This window comes from Triturus cristatus, chromosome 12, assembly GCF_964204655.1.
Source record: "Triturus cristatus chromosome 12, aTriCri1.1, whole genome shotgun sequence".
NCBI classification, from domain to species: domain Eukaryota; kingdom Metazoa; phylum Chordata; class Amphibia; order Caudata; family Salamandridae; genus Triturus; species Triturus cristatus.
In genome coordinates, this window is record NC_140595.1 from 118,672,029 (window position 1) to 118,686,917 (window position 14,889).

The window sequence follows — 14,889 nt, forward strand, 5'->3', positions numbered from 1 at the left end:
ATGGTCCTGGGGCTCAGTTCAGGGGGCAAGCTCAGTTCCAAGCCCTTGGAGATCGTTTTTGGAAAAGCACAAGTCTTGAAAGTAAAAGTAAAGTAAAAGTCTTCAGCAACAGTTTCTCTTCTCTCCTTTGGCAGCAAGGTCACCACTGCAGGCCAATCCCCCAGGATAGGGACAGTCTTCCTCCTACAGCTTTCCCGGTGCCTCCTCCTCAGGCAGAGATTCTTCTTGGTCAAAAGCGGATCTAGTTTCTTAGGAGCAGGGCTCCTCCATTTATACCACAAATCTTTTGTTCTCCCAGGCCAGGGGGGCCCTTGCCTAGTTCAGTCTGGTTTCTGAGCACTTTGTTTACGTGATGCAGGCTTCTCCTTTCAGAGTGCAGGGCAGAGTCATCAGACGCTCCACAGGGGGTGGAGCCGGCATCGAGGTAGCGGAGCACTGTCCTATTCAGAACCTAGGAGCACTCCTCCCACCCATCTACCTGTCGATCGTCCTATTCATACCAGGCTGCCTAGCCCTGCCCATCTGGGTTCCCCCAGCCCTGTCACTCACACCAGCCAGACATCAGATACACAACACGCAGAGGCGGCTGAAAGGTTTAGGCAAGCAAAGGCCAACTTTCTAAAAGCGGCATTTGCAAACCCGGAATATTAAAATAAACCTTGCGAAAAGATGTACCTTATTATTCCGAGTTCAGGCATACTAAACTCGATCTCCTACCATGTTCCCTGGGTCGGTTAGGATCATAAGGTGTAATAATCCAGGCCGCCCATACTGGCCTATGAGAACAGGGTAGCCTTGCAGTAGTGAACAACAAGATGGCGGTAATTCACTACTAGGACATGCCACGCATCCAGGCGTGTCCTACCTTAGGCGTGCAATGCACCCTGCCCGTGGGCCTACCAGAGGGGTGACTAACATGCAGCTAAGGGAAGGGTTTAGGGACTGGCAAGTGTGGGCACTTGCCGGTCAGCATGTCAGTACCAGACTGCACGCAGGTTCTGCGGTGGCAGACCTCAGACATATTTTACCGGCCGCTTCGGTGGGTGGCACAACCAGTGCTGCAAGCCCACCAGCGGTGTTTGCCTTTACACGCCCTGGCGCTCCTGGCGCACTTTACTGGGGTCTGATAGTAAATCAAACAATCCAATCATGGAATCCAACCAACATATACAATTTACATAGGGAGCACTCGCACCGTGACACTGGTTGGCAGTGGCACAGCGCGCTGAGCGGCCAACACCATAAAAACACATGAGGCACGGTGACAAAATGAGGAAGGGAGACTCACGCCAAGGTGCCAGGTCTAACACGTGTCCCCTCCAGCTGAAAAGTGGGGAGAACTACCCTACCCCAGGGAGTTCCTCATCACTAAGGCGGAAAAATCTGGACAGACCGTCAGCATTGGCGTGATCTGTACCAGGGCGATGTTCCACCGTGAAATCCATACCCTGTAGGGAAATGGACCACCTCAACAGCTTTGGATTCTCACCCCTCATATGCATCAACCATCTGAGGGGCCTGTGGTCCGTCTGAACCCGGAAGTGAGACCCAAACAAGTAGGGTCTTAGCTTCTTCAGCGCCCAGACCACAGCAAATGCCTCACGCTCAATAGCACTCCACCTCTGTTCCCGTGGAAGTAACCTCCTGCTAAGAAAGGCTACGGGTTGATCTAGGCCCTCCTCATTAATCTGTGAAAGAACAGCCCCCACACCATGCTCTGAAGCGTCTGTCTGAACGATAAACTCTTTGGAGAAGTTGGGAGCCAAGAGCACGGGCGCCGTGCACATAGCAGTTTTCAAGGCCTCAAAAGCTTTCTGACAGGTGTCAGTCCAGATCACTTTCCTGGGCTGCTTCTTCGAAGTCAGCGCTGTCAAGGGGGCAACCATGTTGCCATACCCCTTGACAAACCTCCTGTAGTACCCGGTGAGACCTAGGAAGGCTCTCACCTCCGTCTGGGTTTTGGGTGCCTCCCAATTCATGATGGTTTCTATCTTGGGTTGGAGGGGTGCCACCTGGCCACTCCCAACTTGGTGTCCCAAGTACACCACGGAACCCTGCCCGATCTGGCACTTACTCGCCTTGATCGTGAGGCCTGCCTTGCGCAGCGCCATCAACACTTCCCAGAGGTGACGCAAGTGTTCCTCCCAAGTGGAGCTGAACACTGCGATGTCATCCAGGTAGGCTGCACTGAACGAATCCAGCCCAGCCAACACCTGGTTGACCAATTTCTGGAAGGTGGCAGGGGCATTCTTCATCCCAAATGGCATAACCCGGAACTGGTAGTGCCCATCTGGGGTGGAAAATGCTGACCTCTCTTTGGCCCCCTCGGTCAAGGCGATCTGCCAATACCCAGACGTTAAATCAAACGTGCTGAGGTAGTTGGCAGCCCCTAGCCGATCGATGAGCTCATCAGCTCTGGGGATGGGGTGTGCGTCGGTCCTAGTGACCGAATTGAGTCCTCTGTAGTCCACACAGAACCGGAGTTCGGGTGTGGCTCCCGGCGCTGCAGCCTTTGGGACCAAGACCACGGGGCTGGCCCAAGGACTGCTAGAAGACTCAATTACCCCGAGGGCAAACATCTTGGAGACCTCCTCCTTGATGCATGTCCTCACCCTGTCAGTCACCCTGTAGGCCTTGTGCCGCACAGGTGGACTATCCCCAGTGTCCACATCATGGACGCACCAATCAGTGACACCAGGGACCAGGGAAAACAGGTCAGAAAACTGTCCCAGCAGCTGGCGACAATCATTCTGTTGCTCAGGGGTCAGGGTGGAAGAGAGGATGACACCATCCACTGACCCATCTTGCTCCTTGGCTGACAGGAGGTCAGGAAGAGGTTCGGTCTCCTCTTCCATTCCAGCATCTGTTGCCAAGAGCATGCCCACTTGGGACCTCTCCAAGTGGGGCTTGAGGCGGTTGACATGTAGGACCCTTAAGGGGTTCCTAGGAGACTTCAGGTCCACCACGTAGGTAACAGGACTCTTGCGCTCCACCACCTCAAAGGGACCGGTCCACTTGTCCTGGAGCGCACACGGCTCCACGGGGGCCAAGACCCATACTTTCTGTCCAGGCTGAAGCTCTACCAGAGTGGCATTCTGGTCGTACCACCGCTTCATCTCCTCCTGGCTGGCTTCCAGATTTGCCTCAGCAAGTTGCCTGAATCGCCTAGTCTGATTCCTGAAGGCCAGCATGTAACTATATACATTCTGGGGAGGTTTCCTGGGAGATTGCTCCCAGCCTTCTTTGACCAGACTTAGAGGTCCTCTGACTGGGTGACCATACAGAAGCTCAAAGGGACTGAACCCCAGAGACTTCTGTGGCACCTCACGGTAAGCGAAGAGAAGGCATGGTAAGAGGACGTCCCACTTACGCCTCATGGCTCCTTCTAGGCCCATTATCATGCCTTTGAGGGTTCGGTTGAATCTCTCAACCAACCCGTTTCCTTGGGGGTGGTAAGGGGTGGTGACTTGTAGGTTACACCACACTCTTGCCAAAGAGATTTCATGTACTTGGACATGAAATTGGTACCTCGGTCAGACACCACCTCTAGAGGGAATCCCACTCGGGAGAAAATTCCCATCAGTGCACGTCCCACCACGGGGGCCGTCACTGTCCTCAGAGGAATGGCTTCCGGGTACCGGGTGGCATGGTCCACCAGGACCAGGATGAACCTATTGCCCATCGCTGTCTTGGGGTCCAGTGGCCCTACAATGTCAATCCCCACTCGCTGGAATGGGGTACCGACCACAGGGAATGGCTGGAGTGGAGCCTTCTGCTTCCTTCCACTCTTTCCACTTGCCTGGCAAGTCTGGCATGTCCTGCAGTGAGTATCGGAACTCCTGCGCATTTGAGGCCAATAAAAGTGGGTGACAAGCCTTTCAAAGGTCTTGTCCTGCCCCAAATGCCCTGCCAATGGCACATCGTGAGCCAGCCCCAGTAGGAAGGCTCTGAAGTCCTGGGGTACCACCAGCGCACGGGCTGACCCAGGCTCAGCAACCTTAGGCTCTGTATATAGGAGGTCGTTCTCCCAGTAAACGAAATGCGATCCTGACTGATCACCTGCGGCCTGGTCTGCAGCCTGCTGCCGCATACCCACGAGAGAAGGGCACTCCTTCTGTGCCTTGCAAAAGTCCTCCCTGGTGGGACCCCCTTCCTGCTGCCAATGGGTCAGCTCCGGCAGGTCTCCCAGTTCAGCTATCTGCTCCCCTGTAGGCTCCAGGGCATCCCCCTCAAGGTCTGCTTCCTCCTGGACCGTGGGAACTTCAGGGGCCGGCTTCCCGCGCCCCTTGCTCCTTCTCTCTGAGGCCGGTTCCTGGGCCTCCCTCTCAGGCTCCAGGACCTCTTGAGTACCTCTACTGGCTGCCATGGACCGTGTGGTGACACACGCCCAATCCGGCATACCCAACATCTCCAGGTGAGCGCTCCGCTCCACCTTAGCCCAAGGTGAGCTCTCCAAATCGTTCCCTAACAAACAGTCTACAGGCATGGCGGGCCTCACAGCTACCTGAAGAGTACCAGAGACCCCCCCCCCCACTCAAAGGGAACCTGAGCCACCTTGCAGTGTCTCTCTGTGTTGTCAGCGGCAACAACGGGATAGAATGCATTGGGGACCACCTGCTCCTGAGACACCAGGTGACACCGGACAGCCGTCACGCTGGCTCCTGTATCTCTAAGAGCTTCCACTCTATGGCCATTTATGGACACCCACTGCCGGTACTTCTTAGTGTTCTCAGGCAGCTGGGTTGGAGGGACCACTTCACGGTCTCCTAGCGAGACCAGGGACATCTCTGCGGGACCCCACCCACCTTGGACATCCCTCTCCTCCCCCAAGGCTACACTAGTCACCTGCCGGGGTGGAGCACCAGTGGGTGCTGGTTTACCAAACAATGGACACTTTACATCAGAGGCAAAATGCCCCAAATTGTTACACCTGTAACATCTTACGGGCCCCTTTGGAACAGGAGGACCTGTCGGGGCCCCGGTCGGTTTCTGGGGTGGGGGAGGCTGAGAACCCTTCCCTTGGTTCCCTTGGGGACTATTTTGGGGCCCTTTTTGGAACTGCTTCTGTTTACCCCTGTCCCCCCCACTCTTCTGCTGGGGACCCTGCCCACCTTTGGCGGAATCTCCCACGGTACCCTTGTGGACCCTGGTACTGACCCAGCGGTCCGCCTCCTCAGCAAGCTTCCTCGGGTTAGTCAGCTTACTATCGATCAGGTGCTGGCGTAGCTCAGGAAAACAATTACTGGACAAGTGCTCCCATGCCATTAAATCAAGAAGCCCTTGATAATCATTCACCTTACTACCCTTTACCCAACCATCCAGCGCTCTGCAAAAGAAAGTCACATACTCCACATACGTACTATTGGGAATCTTAGTGCAACCCCTGAACCTCTGTCTATATAACTCAGGGGTCAACCCATACCTAGCCATCAATGCTTCCTTCATATGGGCATAAGAATTACGAACATCCACAGGCAAATCTAACAGTGTGTCCCGCCCTTCACTCAGGAACCTTCCCCACAACCCCGCTCCCCAATCTTTCTCAGGGACCCGGTGGGAAGACATGGCTACCTCGTAGGCTCTGAACCACTGCCCGATGTCGTCATTCCTGAAGAACTCCTTCACTACATCCTTGGGAATATAAACTCTTGGTTCCGCCGGTACTGGCGGTGTGCTGCCACCAGAGGGATTAAGCTCCAAACTTTTTGCTTTCAGCTCCAGCTCCCTCAGCTTCATGTCATGCTCTAATTGTAGTTTCTTTTCTTCCATGGCTAATCTTTGTTTTTCCATATCCATCTGCCCATGAAGTTTTGCCATTTCCACCTCGTGTGCCCGGGTTGCGGCCCTGTCTGCCAACTCTTCTGGCGACAGGCACCTGCCAAACTCATGGACACTTTCTGGTGGAACCACTTCCACCTGATTCTCTGGTGCCTTTGACTCATACCAGGCCCTCAGCGCCTTCACAAATTGCTCCTTCTTCTTCAATCCAGTTTGGGCAATCCTGAACTTGGAGCAAAGACCTTTCAGGTCTTCATTGGTACGATCCAGAAGTGCGCCTTCTTCCCAATCTACGTCTTCAAATCCAGAGATTATGGAAGCCGCCCTTCCGGCGGAAAGTGAACCAGGCATGGCTCTAACAACGGAGACTCTTGGCAAAACAAAAACAAATGCTAGCCTTGTGGCTGTGTTACTGGTCTGCTCTCACTACGTGGTGATCAGTGATTCACTATACGCAAACCACAAATGCAAATCCGTAAATCCCACCGCTGCCACCAATGTTAGAAATGAGGGGGCTCTGGTTGACGCAGGTGTGAACCCACAACAAGCAGGGACCCTTTACTTCTTGTCAGGGCGAAGGATGACTCCCCAGAATAACCCCTGCTCACCCTCTAGGTGCGTGGCGCGAGCAGTCTAGGCTAAGTCTCAGGCGTACACGGTTAAGCAAATGCAATTACACATCCAGTAAACCCCTTGCATGCACCACAAACGGACACCAATCAGGAAGTATATAAAAATAAGCTTTTATGTAGATTCAGCAGATTCAAATACAAGGCCCAGTAATGTTGAACTGATGGGGCCACAATTCTTGGAAATACGGTAAAGTTCTCTTGGTGTTACGGAAAGTTCTTTAGGCGGGCACAAGGTAACTGTAGGCCTCAGCGCACTTCGTGCTGAGGCAGCGCCCCGGGAGCACACAGCAGATGACAGGGAAATAAGAACGTTGCGGACCCTGGATCCGATGCGAGCTCGCGGTCGAGTTCGTAAGTACAGTACCTTGTTTCTTGACGCAAGGGCGGGTGCGGGATTTCAGCGGCTCTTCGACAGAAGAGCGAGGCGGCGTCCGGGGCTCCCACACTTCACGATGGGGGTCTGATCTTCAGGCTCACGACAAGAGCGGGTGTTGCAGGTGGCGGGTGAACAAAGCGGGGCAGCCGGGCACGCCGATGCGTCCGGGCCGTCCGAGGCTTGGAGATGCTCACAAACGCCGATTCCGGCGGGAGGGTGAAGGTGCACAGCGAGCCTCCACGAGCGAGGTGACGGGGCAGCCCAGCACAGCGTAGGGGGAGCGGCTCCGATCGAGCGAGGCTCTTCCCAAGGCGGGGGCGGCTAAGCAGTCCTGGTCACGGCTCAGGGAGGGACTGGGCACGAGGGTCACAGCTCCGGCGAGGGAAAGGACACCACAGTCCAGCAGCAGGCGAGTGAAGATCAGGTAGAGCCCAATGGTCCTGGGGCTCAGTTCAGGGGGCAAGCTCAGTTCCAAGCCCTTGGAGATCGTTTTTGGAAAAGCACAAGTCTTGAAAGTAAAAGTAAAGTAAAAGTCTTCAGCAACAGTTTCTCTTCTCTCCTTTGGCAGCAAGGTCACCACTGCAGGCCAATCCCCCAGGATAGGGACAGTCTTCCTCCTACAGCTTTCCCGGTGCCTCCTCCTCAGGCAGAGATTCTTCTTGGTCAAAAGCGGATCTAGTTTCTTAGGAGCAGGGCTCCTCCATTTATACCACAAATCTTTTGTTCTCCCAGGCCAGGGGGGCCCTTGCCTAGTTCAGTCCGGTTTCTGAGCACTTTGTTTACGTGATGCAGGCTTCTCCTTTCAGAGTGCAGGGCAGAGTCATCAGACGCTCCACAGGGGGTGGAGCCGGCATCGAGGTAGCGGAGCACTGTCCTATTCAGAACCTAGGAGCACTCCTCCCACCCATCTACCTGTCGATCGTCCTATTCATACCAGGCTGCCTAGCCCTGCCCATCTGGGTTCCCCCAGCCCTGTCACTCACACCAGCCAGACATCAGATACACAACACGCAGAGGCGGCTGAAAGGTTTAGGCAAGCAAAGGCCAACTTTCTAAAAGCGGCATTTGCAAACCCGGAATATTATAATAAACCTTGCGAAAAGATGTACCTTATTATTCCGAGTTCAGGCATACTAAACTCGATCTCCTACCATGTTCCCTGGGTCGGTTAGGATCATAAGGTGTAATAATCCAGGCCGCCCACACTGGCCTATGAGAACAGGGTAGCCTTGCAGTAGTGAACAACAAGATGGCGGTAATTCACTACTAGGACATGCCACGCATCCAGGCGTGTCCTACCTTAGGCGTGCAATGCACCCTGCCCGTGGGCCTACCAGAGGGGTGACTAACATGCAGCTAAGGGAAGGGTTTAGGGACTGGCAAGTGTGGGCACTTGCCGGTCAGCATGTCAGTACCAGACTGCACACAGGTTCTGCGGTGGCAGACCTCAGACATATTTTACCGGCCGCTTCGGTGGGTGGCACAACCAGTGCTGCAAGCCCACCAGCGGTGTTTGCCTTTACATGCCCTGGCGCTCCTGGCGCACTTTACTGGGGTCTGATAGTAAATCAAACAATCCAATCATGGAATCCAACCAACATATACAATTTACATAGGGAGCACTCGCACCGTGACACTGGTTGGCAGTGGCACAGCGCGCTGAGCGGCCAACACCATAAAAACACATGAGGCACGGTGACAAAATGAGGAAGGGAGACTCACGCCAAGGTGCCAGGTCTAACAGCTACCTTGCTAATGCCAGGAAGCAGCGAGATAGGCCTAAAGCTGGCAAGGTCAGCGGGGTCCAGGTTAGGCTTCTTCAAGAGAGCCTTGACAACAGCTCCCTTCCAACTCGAGGGCACCACTCCATGGGCAAAAGATAGATTTATCAGATCCGTCACTGGACCACCGATAGTAGAGGCTACCTGCTTAAGATATTTCATTGGTGCAGGGTCTTTAGGCGAGCCACTTTTCATGGTCGTCAAAACTGTGAGAACTTCTTCCACAGTGACAGGCCCAAAAAAAGCCAACTCCGCTGTCCGCACCCTGGACAGAGACTCAAACTTACTATCAGAGGAATTCTCCACGTTCAACCGAGGGAGTGATAATAGAATGTTATCTATTTTGGTTTTAAAGAAGGAGGCAAGTTCGGAACATTTCCCAAGAGGGTCAGCGTGGAAGACTTGAGGTTCGGGAGCTTTTAGAAGTTCTTTGATGACCCTAAACGACTCTTTTGAGGAGTTGGCCGCCGAGCCTATTCTCTCCTCAAAGAATACAGATTTAGCTGCCCGAATAGCAGATTTGTAAGTGCTAAGAGCCGCCCGGTATTCTCTCCGGGTTGCCTCACTCCAGTCTTTCCTCCAGGACCGTTCCAATCTCTTGCAACCCCTTCTCAAAGTTCTCAACTCTGATGTGTACCAGGGCGCCGAACCCACTCTCTTACCCATAGAAAGTTGTTTCTTCTTGGGGAGGAGAACATCAAGCGAGTTGTTCAGCCAGATGTTTAGCCTCTCATCAGCGACTAATGGATTGGACCCAAGGGGAGGCCGGGACGCCTCCAGATGGACCGCCCAGGTATCAACTGAGAGTCTCGACCAGGCTCTTTCCACCGTGTATACCCTGGGAGCAGATGTAACTGGGATATCAAGCTGCCACTGGGCGGACACCATGAAATGGTCCGTCCAAGGCAGGGCCAGCGCTGGAAAAGCTTTAAGGCAGGCCGAGTTCGAGAATATCGGATCCAACAAGTGGCCCTTCCTGTGAGTGGCACCGAAATTAACCAAGTTAATCCCCAAAACTTGAAGATCACTTAGTAAATCTACTCCCACGGGGTTGTGAGGATCCTCAAAGTGGATGTTAAAATCTCCCAAGGCGATGAAATTGCCAGTGGAAGAGGCAAGAAGGGCAGCTGATTCCAAGAAGGAATTAAGAAAATTTCCCATGGGCCCAGGGGGACGATAGATCAAAAAGCCTGTCAGAGACGCCGTCGGTGAAAGTCGAAGAGAGAACTGGCAGCTCTCACAGTCACTCATCCCTCCATCCTGTACCTTACAGACTAAAGAGTCCCTATAAAGGATAGCAATCCCTCCTCCCCTCCTCACAGGCCTATCCAAATGTGCCATCAGGAAACCAAAAGGGAGAGCTGTGACTATGTCAGGGCCCGAGCAAGAAGAGATCCAGGTCTCGGTTAAAAATAACACATCTAACTTATGGTCCAAAATCAAGGAATTAATTTCTGTGGCATGACTAGGTACAGACCGGCAATTCAGCAAAGCTATAGAGAGCAAAGAATTATCATCGGACATACACCGACCCCCACTACATGTCCCACATGGCAGGAACGGTAGATCACCCTCATCGACATACCTACACGGTACTTGATTCGTGGGCCGCCAGGACATAAGTTCTTCCCTCTTGTACCCAATACGAGTGTGGCCCGGTTCCCCAGGAACGGGCATAGCGGCCAGCCCTGAGCCCGTCCGTGCCCGGACGGGCACAGACGGGCTGAACTCTGGCGTAACTCCGGCGTCAGTCCGGCGTGACCGCTGCGCGTGACCGCTACGCGTAAGCATGGCTGCCTAAATAGTCTCCAACCAAAGTGGAGAGAGGACTTGCTGGCGCGCTGGGACCCACTCACCCAAGATGGCCGCCACGAGTCAGGGGCGAAGGATCCGCAAAACGCGGTGAAATAGCCCAATTATCGTGCAGGTATGATGGCAGAGGTGGGGGTATGCGTGGCCAAGCAGGTAGGACCCAAAATAATACTAAAAAGGTATTCCTAAGGAAATGTTAAAAACGAGTGGTTAAAAACAAACGCTGCCACAAAACAAGCGCTGCATGAAAAGCGTTCGCGCTTGAAGGGAGCACAGGTACGGCAGCGAGCACAGGTATGGGAGGGAGCATGGATATGGAAGGGAGCACAGGTATAACCGGGACCACAGGTATGGAAGGGAGCACAGGTATGGAAGGGAGCACAGGTACAGCAGCAAACACAGGTATGGCAAGGAACACGGTTATGGAAGGGATCACAGGTATGGAAGGAAGCACAGGTATGAAAGGGAGCACAGTTATGGAAGGGAGCACAGGTACGGCAGCGAGCACAGGTATGAAAGGGAGCACAGGTATGGAAGAGAGCAGGGGTATGGAAGGGAGCATCAGTATGGCAGGGAGCACAGGTATGGAAGGGAGAACAGGAATGACAGGAGAATAGGTGTGGAAAGGAGAACAGGTATGGAAGGGAGAACAGCTATGGCAGGAGCACATGTATGGCAGAGAGCACTGGTATGGCAGGGGGCACAGGTACGGCAGTGAGCATAGGTATAGAAGAGAGCAGAGGTATGGAAGGGAGCACAGGTACGACAGGGAGCACAGGTATAGAGGGGGGCAGAGGTATGGCAGGGAGCACAGGTATGGGAGGAAGCACAGGTGCTGCAGCGAGCACATCTATGGCAGGGAGCACAGGCATAGAAGGGAGAACAGGTATGGCAAGGAGTACAGGTATAGAAGAGAGCACAGGTATGGCAGGAGCACAGGTATGGAAGGTAGAAGAGGTATGGAAGGGAGCACAGGTATGGCAGCGAGCACAGGTATGGCAGGGAGCGCAGGTACGGCAGGGAGCACAGGTATGGCAGGAAGCACAGATATGGCAGGGAGCACAGGTACGACAGAGGGCACAGGTATGGTAGAGAGCAGAGGTATGGAAGGAAGCACAGCTACAGCAGGGTGCACAGGTATGAAAGGGAGCACAGGTAAGGAAGGGAGCACAGGTATGGAAGGGAGCACAAGTACGGCAGCGAACAGAGGTATGGCAGGGAGCACAGGCATGGAAGGGTGTACAGGTATAGAAGAGAGCACAGGTATGGCAGGAGCACAGGTATGGAAGAGAGCACAGGTATGGCAGGAGCACAGGTATGGAAGAGAGCAGAAGTATGGAAGAGAGCACAGGTACAGCAGGGAGCACAGGTATGACAGGGAGCACAGGTATGGAATGGAGCACAGGTATGGAATGGAGCCGAGGTATGGAAGGGAGCACAGGTACAGCAGCGAACAGAGGTACGGCAGGGGGCACAGGTACGACAGGAGCACAGGTATGGAAGGGAGCACAGGTACAGAAGGGATCACAGGTACGGCAGCGAGCACAGGTATTGCAGGGAGCACAGGTATGACGGGGAGCACAGGTATGGCAGGGGGAACAGGTATGGCATGGAGTATAGGTATAGAAGAGAGCACAGGTATGGCAGGAGCACAGGTATGGAAGGGAGAAGAGGTATGGAAGGGAGCACAGGTATGGCAGGGAGCACAGGGACAGCAGGGAGCACAAGTATGGCAGGGAGCACAGGTATGGCAGGGAGCACTGGTACGGCAGGGAGCACAGGTATGGCAGGGAGCACAGGTACAACAGGGGGCACAGGTATGGAAGAGAACAGAGGTATGGAAGGGAGCACAGGTACAGGAGGGAGCACAAGTATGACAGGGAGCACAAGTATGGAAGGGAGCACAGATATGGGAGGGAGCACAGGTATGACAGGGAGCACAGGTGTGGAAGGGAGCACAGGTATGGAAGGGAGAACAGGAATGGCAGGATAATAGGTATGGAAGGGAGAACAGGTATGGAAGGGAGCACAGCTATGGCAGGAGCACAGGTATAGTAGGGAGCACAGGGATGGCAGGGAGCACAGGTACGGCAGGGAGCATAGGTATGGAAGAGAGCAGAGGTATGGAAGGGAGCACAGGTACGACAGGGAGCACAGGTATGGAGGGTGGCAAAGGTATGGCAGGGAGCACAGGTATGGGAGGGAGCACAGGTACGGCAGCGAGCACAGGTGTGGCAGGGAGTACAGGTATAGAAGGGACAACAGGTATGGTAGGAGCACATGTATGGAAGGGGGAAGAGGTATGTAAGGAAGCACAGGTATGGCAGCGAGCACAGGTGTGGCAGGGAGCACAGGTATGGCAGGAGCATAGGGATGGAAGGGAGAACAGGTATGGAAGGGAGCACAGGTACGGCAGGAGCACAGGTATGGAAAGGAGAAGAGGTATGGAAGGGAGCACAGGTATGGCAGCGAGCACAGGAATGGCAGGGAGCACAGGTACGACAGGGAGCACAGGTATGGAAGGGAGCAGAGGTACAGAAGGGAGCACAGGTACAGCAGGGAGCACAGGTACAACAGGTAGCAAAGGTACGACAGGGAGCACAGATATGGAAGGGAGCAGAGGTTCAGAAGGGAGCACAGGTACAGCAGTGAACACAGGTATGACAGGGAGCAGAGGTATGACAGGAAGCACAGGTATTTAAGGGAGCACAGGTACGACAGCGAGCACAGGTATGGCAGGGAGCACAGGTATGGAAGGGAGAACAGGTATAGCATGGAGTACAGGTATAGAAGAGAGCACAGATATGGCAGGAGCACAGGTATGGAAGGGAGAAGAGGTATGGAAGGGAGCAGAGGTATGGCAGGGAGCACAGGGACAGCAGGGAGCACAAGTATGGCAGGGAGCACAGGTATGGCAGGGAGCACTGGTACGGCAGGGAGCACAGGTATGGCAGGGAGCACAGGTACAACAGGGGGCACAGGTATGGAAGAGAACAGAGGTATGGAAGGGAGCACAGGTACAGGAGGGAGCACAAGTATGACAGGGAGCACAAGTATGGAAGGGAGCACAGATATGGGAGGGAGCACAGGTATGACAGGGAGCACAGGTGTGGAAGGGAGCACAGGTATGGAAGGGAGAACAGGAATGGCAGGATAATAGGTATGGAAGGGAGAACAGGTATGGAAGGGAGCACAGCTATGGCAGGAGCACAGGTATAGTAGGGAGCACAGGGATGGCAGGGAGCACAGGTACGGCAGGGAGCATAGGTATGGAAGAGAGCAGAGGTATGGAAGGGAGCACAGGTACGACAGGGAGCACAGGTATGGAGGGTGGCAAAGGTATGGCAGGGAGCACAGGTATGGGAGGGAGCACAGGTACGGCAGCGAGCACAGGTGTGGCAGGGAGTACAGGTATAGAAGGGACAACAGGTATGGTAGGAGCACATGTATGGAAGGGGGAAGAGGTATGTAAGGAAGCACAGGTATGGCAGCGAGCACAGGTGTGGCAGGGAGCACAGGTATGGCAGGAGCATAGGGATGGAAGGGAGAACAGGTATGGAAGGGAGCACAGGTACGGCAGGAGCACAGGTATGGAAAGGAGAAGAGGTATGGAAGGGAGCACAGGTATGGCAGCGAGCACAGGAATGGCAGGGAGCACAGGTACGACAGGGAGCACAGGTATGGAAGGGAGCAGAGGTACAGAAGGGAGCACAGGTACAGCAGGGAGCACAGGTACAACAGGTAGCAAAGGTACGACAGGGAGCACAGATATGGAAGGGAGCAGAGGTTCAGAAGGGAGCACAGGTACAGCAGTGAACACAGGTATGACAGGGAGCAGAGGTATGACAGGAAGCACAGGTATTTAAGGGAGCACAGGTACGACAGCGAGCACAGGTATGGCAGGGAGCACAGGTATGGAAGGGAGAACAGGTATAGCATGGAGTACAGGTATAGAAGAGAGCACAGATATGGCAGGAGCACAGGTATGGAAGGGAGAAGAGGTATGGAAGGGAGCAGAGGTATGGCAGGGAGCACAGGGACAGCAGGGAGCACAAGTATGGCAGGGAGCACAGGTATGGCAGGGAGCACTGGTACGGCAGGGAGCACAGGTATGGCAGGGAGCACAGGTACAACAGGGGGCACAGGTATGGAAGAGAACAGAGGTATGGAAGGGAGCACAGGTACAGCAGGGAGCACAGGTATGACAGGGAGCACAGGTATGGAAGGGAGCACAGGTATGGGAGGGAGCACAGGTATAACAGGGAGCACAGGTGTGGAAGGGATCACAGGTTTGGAAGGGAGAACAGGAATGGCAGGATAATAGGTATGGAAGGGAGAACAGGTATGGAAGGGAGCACAGCTATGGCAGGAGCACAGGTATAGTAGGGAGCACAGGGATGGCAGGGAGCACAGGTACGGCAGGGAGCATAGGTATGGAAGAGAGCAGAGGTATGGAAGGGAGCACAGGTACGACAGGGAGCACAGGTATGGAGGGTGGCAGAGGTATGGC